Below are 10,225 nucleotides of genomic sequence, written 5' to 3'. Positions count from 1 at the left end.
TCAGGATCAGCCTAGATGACTCAGGATCAGCCTAGATGACTCAGGATCAGCCTAGATGACTCAGGATCAGCCTAGATGACTCAGGATCAGCCTAGATGACTCAGGATCAGCCTAGATGACTCAGGATCAGCCTAGATGACTCAGGATCAGACTATTGATAAGCGGGCCTGCACTGATGATTATCAAAACAAGTCAATGCCTTCATATTTTTATCAACAACGTTTAGTTATTTAAAAAAAAAACTACATATTATAGTTTTCAATACCAATGAATGTCCAAATTTGAATATTTATTAGATTTCTGTGCAATAAATCTTTATATAACCAATGTATCAATGTGAAGATTTATTTGCAGTAAATATCTGTGTAATTTAAGGCCAAGCACCCTCACAGGGTAATTTTGTTCCCTTAATCATATCACAATCAACTTTTACCAGTTTAATGTAGACACAAATATCTCATTAAATATATGCATATCATGCAAATCCATTTTTCTGGACACTGGATGAAGTCAGTCTGAATATTTGGGTTTCATTTTGTTAAGACGCTCCAGGACCGGACTTGTCCAGAGCAGATTGTGGATAAATACTTTTTATCTTTCTATCTGTGAAATACTAAAGACATGCACGTAAAATGCATTTTTGGCACATTTTTCTAATATAAATGTTATCTAGAATAAAAAATTAACAACTTACAATATATATACAAAGGTATGTGGGCACCCCTTCAAATGAGTGGATTTGGCTATTTCAGCGACACCCGTTGCTGATAGGTGTATAAAATCGAGCATACAAGCATGCAATCTCAATAGACAAACATTGGCAGTAGAATGGCCTTACTGACGAGCTCAGTGATTCGTCAAATTGTATAACCTGCTACAGCTGCCCTGGTCAACTGTAAGTGCTGTTATTGTGAGGTGGAAACGTCTAGGAGCAACAACGGCTCAGCTGTGAAGCGGTAGGCCACACAAGCTCACAGAACGGGACCGCCAAGGGCTGAAGCGCGTAGCGCATAAAAATCATCTGTCCTCGGTTGCAACACTCACTACAGAGTTCCAAACTGCCTCTGGAAGCAACGTCAGCACAAGAACTGTTCATCGGGAGCTTCATTAAATGGGTTTCCATGGCCGAGCAGCCTAAGATCACCATGCGCAATGCCAAGCGTCGGCTGGAGGGGTGTAAAGCTCAGCGCCATTGGACTCTGGAGCAGTGGAAACGCGTTCTCTGGAGTGATGAATCACGCTTCACCATCTAGCAGTCCGACGGACTCATCTGGGTTTGGCGGATTCCAGGAGAATGCTACCTGCCCCAATGCATAGTGCCAACTGTAAAGTTTGGTGGAGGAGGAATAATGGTGCTGGGCTGTTTCTCATGGTTCGGGCTAGGCCCCTTAGTTCCAGTGAAGGGAAATCTTAACACCACAGCATACAATGACATTCTAGATGATTCTTCCAACTTTGTGGCAACAGTTTGGGGAAGGCCCTTTCTTGTTTCAGCATGACAATGCCCCCGTGCACAAAGCGAGGTCCATACAGAAATGGTTTGTCGAGATTGGTGTGGAAGAACTGGACTGGCCTGCACAGAGCCCTGACCTCAACCCCATCGAACACCTTTGGGTTGAATTGGAACACCGACTGCAAGCCAGGCCTATTCGCCCAACATCAGTGCCGACCTCACTAATGCTCTTGTGTCTGAATGGAATCAAGTCCCCGCCGCAATGTTCCAACATCTAGTGGAAAACCTTCCCAGAAGAGTGGAGGCTGTTATAGCAGCAAAGGGGGGACAAACTCCATATTAATACCCATGATTTTGGAATGAGATGTTTGACGAGCAGGTGTCCACATACTTTTGGTAATAAAGTGTATCAACAATCCCTTCAGGGGAAGATTGGAGAATATATCTAAGGATAACCACACAATATGTGGTGAATGCAGATGCTTCTAAAGCTGAGAAAAAACGAGTTGGCGTGTGTTAAAAGTCTGACTTTCAGGAAATGGCAGTTAATTTGGAGGCCAGGCGCCTTTTTAGACCCAATCACCATCTCTTCGAAGTAAGTTACTGAATATAATCCAGTTTGTAACACTATCTATGCCATGGTCTTTTAAATTATGTGTAATTTAATGTAGTGAGCTTTGAAATGATTGATATATGTCAATTTTAAAGTGATTAAAATTCATTAAAATGTTGATGGTAGTATGATAAACTAAAGAAAATATACATTTTCATCAAGTAAAAAAAAAAGGTTATGCTTCGTTTTAGAAAATGCTCACATTATAAAATACCAACAAATCTCAAAATGTACAGGTAGAAGCAAAAATGTAATTTCAGCCTGTCCTGGCCTTAAACTATATATTTTGGATGGATGTTCTTGTTTACTTTGTGTTTAAGTATGAAAAAGCTTGATGAATAAGGTATTGTTGTTTTAAATTCTATGTGAATATTTATTGCTAATGGAAAAGCTGTTAGATTTATTCACCACACTGGGTGTTGCAGCTGCAAAAAAAAACATTTTTTAAGTGAAAGAAAATTATAGAACATTTTCCAAATTAATAAAAGACTAAGATCTTTTGATCACGTATGTCGTCACACCTCAGAGTTAAAAACCTCTTAGATGTTAAGTCCCCCATATGGGGGACTTTGAGCGGTTCTGGTTCCGAATGACATTTGTGTACAAAGCGCTCTGTGAACCCTGTAGGGTCCCATGCCTTACAATGCCAAAAAGACCAATTGGTCTACTCAATTCAATTCAAGGGGTTTTATTGGCATGGGAAACATATGTTTACATTGCCAAAGCAAGTGAAATGGATAAACTAAAGTGAAATAAACTATAAAAAGTGAACAGTAAATATTTCACTCACACAAGTTCCAGATGAGTAAAGACATTTCAAATGTCATTATGTCTATATACAGTGTTGTAACGATGTGCAAATAGTTAATGTAAAAAAGGGAAAATAAATCAACATAAATATGGGTTATATTTACAATGGTGTTTGTTCTTCACTGGTTGCCAAGAAAATTGTGGCAACAGATCACAAATCTTGCTGCTGTGATTGCATACTGTTGTATTTCACCCAATAGATATGGGAGTTTATCAAAATTGGATTTGTTTTCTAATTATTTTTGTGTCTGTGTAATCTGAGGGAAATATGTGTCTCTAATATGGTCATTCATTTGGCAGGAGGTTAGGAAGTGCAGCTCAGTTTCCACCTCATTTTGTGGGCAGTGTGCACATAGCCTGTCTTCTCTTGAGAGCCAGGTCTGCCTACGGCGACCTTTCTCAATTACATTTACATTTTAGTCATTTAGCAGACGCTCTTATCCAGAGCGACTTACAGTTAGTGAATACATATATATATATTTTTTTCATACTGGTCCCCCGTGGGAATTGAACCCACAACCCTGGCGTTGCAAACGCCATGCTCTATCAACTGAGCTACATCCCTGCCGGCCATTCCCTCCCCTACCCTGGACAACGCTAGGCCAATTGTGCGCTGCCCATGAGTCTCCCGGTCGCGGCCGGCTGCGACAAAGCCTGGATTCGAACCAGGATCTCTAGTGGCACAGCTAGCACTGCGATGCAGTGCCTTAGACCACTGCGCCACTCAGGAGACTCAATAGCAAGGCTATGCTCACTGAGTCTGTACATAGTCAAAGCTTTCCTTAATTTTGGGTTAGTCACAGTGGTCAGGTATTCTGCCGCTGTGTAATCTCTGTTTAGAGCCAAATAGCATTCTAGTTTGCGCTGTTTTTTTGTTAATTCTTTCCAATGTGTCAAGTAATTATCTTTTTGTTTTCTCATGATTTGGTTGGGTCTAATTATGTTGCTGTCCTGGGGCTCTGTGGGGTCTGTTTGTGTTTGTAAACAGAGCCCCAGGACCAGTTTGCTTAGGGGACTATTCTCCAGGTTCATCTCTCTGTAGGTGATGGCTTTGTTATGGAAGGTTTGGGAATCGTTTCCTTTTAGGTCGTTGTAGAATTTTACGGCTCTTTTCTGGATTTTAATCATTAGCGGGTATCGGCCTAATTCTACTCTCCCCTTCAAATCAACCCCGCTTAGGGAGTTAAAGTGTCAGGTTTCACACCCCACCTGGGCACAGAAAATATTGTATTTTGTAGTTTATTTGAAAATACCAACTTTTCAAAAAGTTGAGATAGTCGAATATAATTTCTATAGAGTTTCAACTAAAAAGCAACTATTTTCTTTTGATTTTCAAATACAGGTCCCAGAAAACCAAATAATATCTGAAAGTATTTTGAATACCTCTCAGAAAACCAAATAATATTTGAAGGTATTTGAATATATACAAGTTGTTTGAAAACAAAAAAAATAATATTTGATGGCTGCCAAATATTTAATGAAGAACCAAATACTACAACAGGTAGTAGAATTGGTGGAGTTGAAACACTTGATCGATGTAAATATCATAGAAGAGTGTAATTGTCTTTAGGACAGCTGTGTTTTTAGTTATGACATTCGTGTTTCTTTACATAATATGTACAGTGGGGGAAAAAAGTATTTAGTCAGCCACCAATTGTGCAAGTTCTCCCACTTAAAAAGATGAGAGAGGCCTGTAATTTTCATCATAGGTACACGTCAACTATGACAGACAAAATGAGAAAAAAAATCCAGAAAATCACATTGTAGGATTTTTTATGAATTTATTTGCAAATTATGGTGGAAAATAAGTATTTGGTCAATAACAAAAGTTGCTCAATACTTTGTTATATACCCTTTGTTGGCAATGACACAGGTCAAACGTTTTCTGTAAGTCTTCACAAGGTTTTCACACACTGTTGCTGGTATTTTGGCCCATTCCTCCATGCAGATCTCCTCTAGAGCAGTGATGTTTTGGGGCTGTCGCTGGGCAACACGGACTTTCAACTCCCTCCAAAGATCTTCTATGGGGTTGAGATCTGGAGACTGGCTAGGCCACTCCGGGACCTTGAAATGCTTCTTACGAAGCCACTCCTTCGTTGCCTGGGCGGTGTGTTTGGGATCATTGTCATGCTGAAAGACCCAGCCACGTTTCATCTTCAATGCCCTTGCTGATGGAAGGAGGTTTTCACTCAAAATCTAACGATACATGACCCCATTCATTCTTTCCTTTACACGGATCAGTCGTCCTGGACCCTTTGCATAAAAACAGCCCCAAAGCATGATGTTTCCACCCCCATGCTTCACAGTAGGTATGGTGTTCTTTGGATGCAACTCAGCATTCTTTGTCCTCCAAACACGACGAGTTGAGTTTTTACCAAAAAGTTCTATTTTGGTTTCATCTGACCATATGACATTCTCCCAATCCTCTTCTGGATCATCCAAATGCACTCTAGCAAACTTCAGACGGGCCTGGACATGTACTGGCTTAAGCAGGGGGGACACGTCTGGCACTGCAGGATTTGAGTCCCTGGCGGCGTAGTGTGTTACTGATGGTAGGCTTTGTTACTTTGGTCCCAGCTCTCTGCAGGTCATTCACTAGGTCCCCCCGTGTGGTTCTGGGATTTTTGCTCACCGTTCTTGTGATCATTTTGACCCCACGGGGTGAGATCTTGCGTGGAGCCCCAGATCGAGGGAGATTAGCAGTGGTCTTGTATGTCTTCCATTTCCTAATAATTGCTCCCACAGTTGATTTCTTCAAACCAAGCTGCTTAGCTATTGCAGATTCAGTCTTCCCAGCCTGGTGCAGGTCTACAATTTTGTTTCTGGTGTCCTTTGACAGCTCTTTGGTCTTGGCCATAGTGGAGTTTGGAGTGTGACTGTTTGAGGTTGTGGACAGGTGTCTTTTATACTGATAACAAGTTCAAACAGGTGCCATTAATACAGGTAATGAGTGGAGGACAGAGGAGCCTCTTAAAGAAGAAGTTACAGGTCTGTGAGAGCCAGAAATCTTGCTTGTTTGTAGGTGACCAAATACTTATTTTCCACCATAATTTGCAAATAAATTCATTCAAAATCCTACAATGTGATTTTCTGGAAAAAAAAATTCTCAATTTGTCTGTCATAGTTGACGTGTACCTATGATGAAAATTACAGGCCTCTCTCATCTTTTTAAGTGGGAGAACTTGCACAATTGGTGGCTGACTAAATACTTTTTTCCCCCACTTTAATTGTTGTACTGTATGTGTGTCTACATTTTACATTTTAGTCATTTAGCAGACGCTCTTATCCAGAGTGACTTAGTTAGTGCATACTGTCTTTTCTATAGTGTTGTTCAAGTGTTAGTGTATGTGAGTAGTTTTGTCTGAAACTTTGTCCCCCTGCTGCTGTTGTACGAGGTCTCTCTTGAAAAATAGATTTTATCTATGAGGAAAAACCTGTATAAATAAAGGCTAAATAAAAAAAAGCACATGGTTCGTAGGGCTCTTAGATATACACTGCTCAAAAAAATAAAGGGAACACTTAAACAACACAATGTAACTCCAAGTCAATCACACTTCTGTGAAATCAAACTGTCCACTTAGGAAGCAACACTGTTTTACAATAAATTTCACATGCTGTTGTGCAAATGGAATAGACAACAGGTGGAAATTATAGGCAATTAGCAAGACACCCCCAATAAAGAAGTGGTTCTGCAGGTGGTGACCACAGACCACTTCTCAGTTCCTATGCTTCCTGGCTGATGTTTTGGTCACTTTTGAATGCTGGCGGTGCTTTCACTCTAGTGGTAGCATGAGACGGAGTCTACAACCCACACAAGTGGCTCAGGTAGTGCAGCTCATCCAGGATGGCACATCAATGCGAGCTGTGGCAAGAAGGTTTGCTGTGTCTGTCAGCGTAGTGTCCAGAGCATGGAGGCACTACCAGGAGACAGGCCAGTACATCAGGAGACGTGGAGGAGGCCGTAGGAGGGCAACAACCCAGCAGCAGGACCGCTACTTCCGCCTTTGTGCAAGGAGGAGCAGGAGGAGCACTGCCAGAGCCCTGCAAAATGACCTCCAGCAGGCCACAAATGTGCATGTGTCTGCTCAAACGGTCAGAAACAGACTCCATGAGGGTGGTATGAGGGCCCGACGTCCACAGTTGGGGGTTGTGCTTACAGCCCAACACCGTGCAGGACGTTTGGCATTTGCCAGAGAACACCAAGATTGGCAAATTCGCCACTGGCGCCCTGTGCTCTTCACAGATGAAAGCAGGTTCACACTGAGCACATGTGACAGACGTGACAGAGTCTGGAGATGCCGTGGAGAACGTTCTGCTGCCTGCAAAATCCTCCAGCATGACCGGTTTGGCGGTGGGTCAGTCATGGTGTGGGGTGGCATTTCTTTGGGGGGGTCGCACAGCCCTCCATGTGCTCGCCAGAGGTAGCCTGACTGCCATTAGGTACCGAGATGAGATCCTCAGACCCCTTGTGAGACCATATGCTGGTGCGGTTGGCCCTGGGTTCCTCCTAATGCAAGACAATGCTAGACCTCATGTGGCTGGAGTGTGTCAGCAGTTCCTGCAAGAGGAAGGCATTGATGCTATGGACTGGCCCGCCCGTTCCCCAGACCTGAATCCAATTGAGCACATCTGGGACATCATGTCTCGCTCCATCCACCAACGCCACGTTGCACCACAGACTGTCCAGGAGTTGGCGGATGTTTTAGTCCAGGTCTGGGAGGAGATCCCTCAGGAGACCATCCGCCACCTCATCAGGAGCATGCCCAGGCGTTGTAGGGAGGTCATACAGGCACGTGGAGGCCACACACACTACTGAGCCTCATTTTGACTTGTTTTAAGGACATTACATCAAAGTTGGATCAGCCTGTGGTGTGGTTTTCCACTTTAATTTTGAGGGTGACTCCAAATCCAGACCTCCATGGGTTGATACATTTGATTTCCATTGATAATTGTTGTGTGATTTTGTTGTCAGCACATTCAACTATGTAAAGAAAAAAGTATTTAATAAGATTATTTCATTCATTCAGATCTAGGATGTGTTGTTTAAGTGTTCCCTTTATTTTTTTGAGCAGTGTATATCTTAAAAGGGATACTTCAGGATTTTGTCAATAAGGCATGCTAGCAGATACCCATAGACTTTCAGTCATTGCGCTAACGCTAGTTAGCATTGACTCGCAAAACTACCTCTAACTTCCTTCATACTGGACACAGAGACAGAAAAATTGTATCCATAAGCTCATCTGACACTGGGGAAGTAGATAAAGGGCCTCATTGCCAACATCCCAAAGTATCCCTTTAATATAGCCTACAGCCTAGAGTTAAATACATGAGGGACATGAATCACCTCTACATTAGAGTAGATTACTTTTGCAGCTTCAAAATGAATATATTGTCATAATGAGTGAGATATAAGGTGATACAGTAACACTTTACATCAAGTTCTTATACATGTGTAGTAACTTAGTGATTATTACAATAGCAACATTGTTGTTACATAGGACTCTGTAAATTCATTTATAATTGCATAATAATGGAGTTATTACAGAAGTTGATTAAGAAACATTCACTATACCTCTCTTGTACAGTAGTTACAAAAACTCTCAGCTCATTGCTACACAATTAAAATACAATTACCACAGTATTATGTAACAACATGCTAATAAAAGGTTGCTCCAAAAGTGATTACAATTTTATTACACAGGCACGGGAACAGTTTAATGTTAAGTGTTACTGAGAATGCTAACACAAGTGTTGCAAGGACACTAAATATTTAAAAAACGGCCTTCTTGAATCAACTACTATAGTGTGTGTTTGAAACAAGGACACTTACCCTCAGATGGACAAAGTGGTTTGAAGTTGTTTTTGCTAAGCATCCAACTTGCTGTCTGCAATGTTTGCAAAAGGCTTTGAATTACTCTGCAGTATTTTCAGGCATCATAAAAGTAATTGCAGCTTTCAACCTTTTCAGTGGCATGTTGAAAGAGCCATACAGTAGTTGAGCATCACAACTTATTTATATTTATCTGTACAGAATTTAATTGGTTTGACTTCATTATGTACACCTGGGGCAATTGACATTGAGGAGAATGGACATTTACAACATTTTCAGATAGAAATGTATTGTGTAGATCAAATATGACTGGCAGATAGATTGAAATAGTATAGGAGATTGTGTGTGCTCTCTTCATTCTATTTCTAGCTTCAACATGCAGTTCCAGATACAGCCCTGCCATTAGTTGAAGGCAGCCAATCCAATAAGCTCTGTATTCAAACAATTTTTAAAAGTAGTTACTTTCTAAGATCTGTATTCAAATAGTTTTAAAAAGTAGTACTTTTTTGGGATATGTATTCAAATATTTGTAGTCACCTCCAAAGTAAATATTAGTTCCTCGAGAAAATAGGTACTTTCCACAAAGCATAGTTAAAACTATAGTTATCCCAGGTCTTCTATCCAGACAAATAATTGATTATCTCTTCCTCTGAGCGAGTGAGCCCAGCTTGGGAGACAGCAAATGAATGATGACAGTCCAGCCATTGTCATTGAATCTCACTGTGATATTCTCAGCCGGATTTTGAGCTCTCAACATGAAAAAATACTACATAATTTCATAGAATTGAAAGAAGATGACTTTCCCTTGGTCACAGAAGGACGAAATCACTTTGTGCTTTAAGCTGAAGTTGTAACTAGTCTGCACACATTTGAATGGTACCTGCGCTGCTCAGTGGACGTTTAGGAGAAAACCTCAGCAATTTATAACTATTTTTACCAGAAAGGTGAGTTCCAGACCTTTCTAAAACTATGCAACATTACCAGTTATTGTTTATGGCCATCTCATGAAAAATAATTACGTTTGGGTATGTCTATTTAGGTGGAAATTAAAATGTTGCCCTATCATTGGTGGAAGCACTTTTGGCAGCCATTACAGTTATGAATCATTTGGAATAAGCAAAGTGTCACCGGCCACATCATCATGATGATACAAACATTTTGCATTATCATGATGATGTGGCCGGTCTGTGACAGCATGGGCAGCACCATTGAGGCAATCTCCTTTTTAAAGTAGTACAATTTATTATTATTATTTGGCTGATTGCTCCCAACTCATAGGAATCCCCACCCAGTTGAATACTTAAAAATGGTGGAATCCCTCAATGGCAATGTCCATGCTAAAACGGGTTGTATCCATGATGAGTCTTCTATCTCTATTACAACAGGCACAACTCTGATTTAAAGTCATTTTTTCAAAGTTGACAGAATGCAACGTGCGTCCACTTTTATATCAGTGCGTTGGTAACAACCTAACCATTACGAAACATCTATTCGATCAAAAAAAGAAGCCTCATGTAGC

The sequence above is a fragment of the Coregonus clupeaformis genome, chromosome 1 (assembly GCF_020615455.1).
Source record: "Coregonus clupeaformis isolate EN_2021a chromosome 1, ASM2061545v1, whole genome shotgun sequence".
In the NCBI taxonomy this organism is placed as follows: Eukaryota; Metazoa; Chordata; class Actinopteri; order Salmoniformes; family Salmonidae; genus Coregonus; species Coregonus clupeaformis.
Note: the sequence above shows the minus strand (reverse complement) of the source record.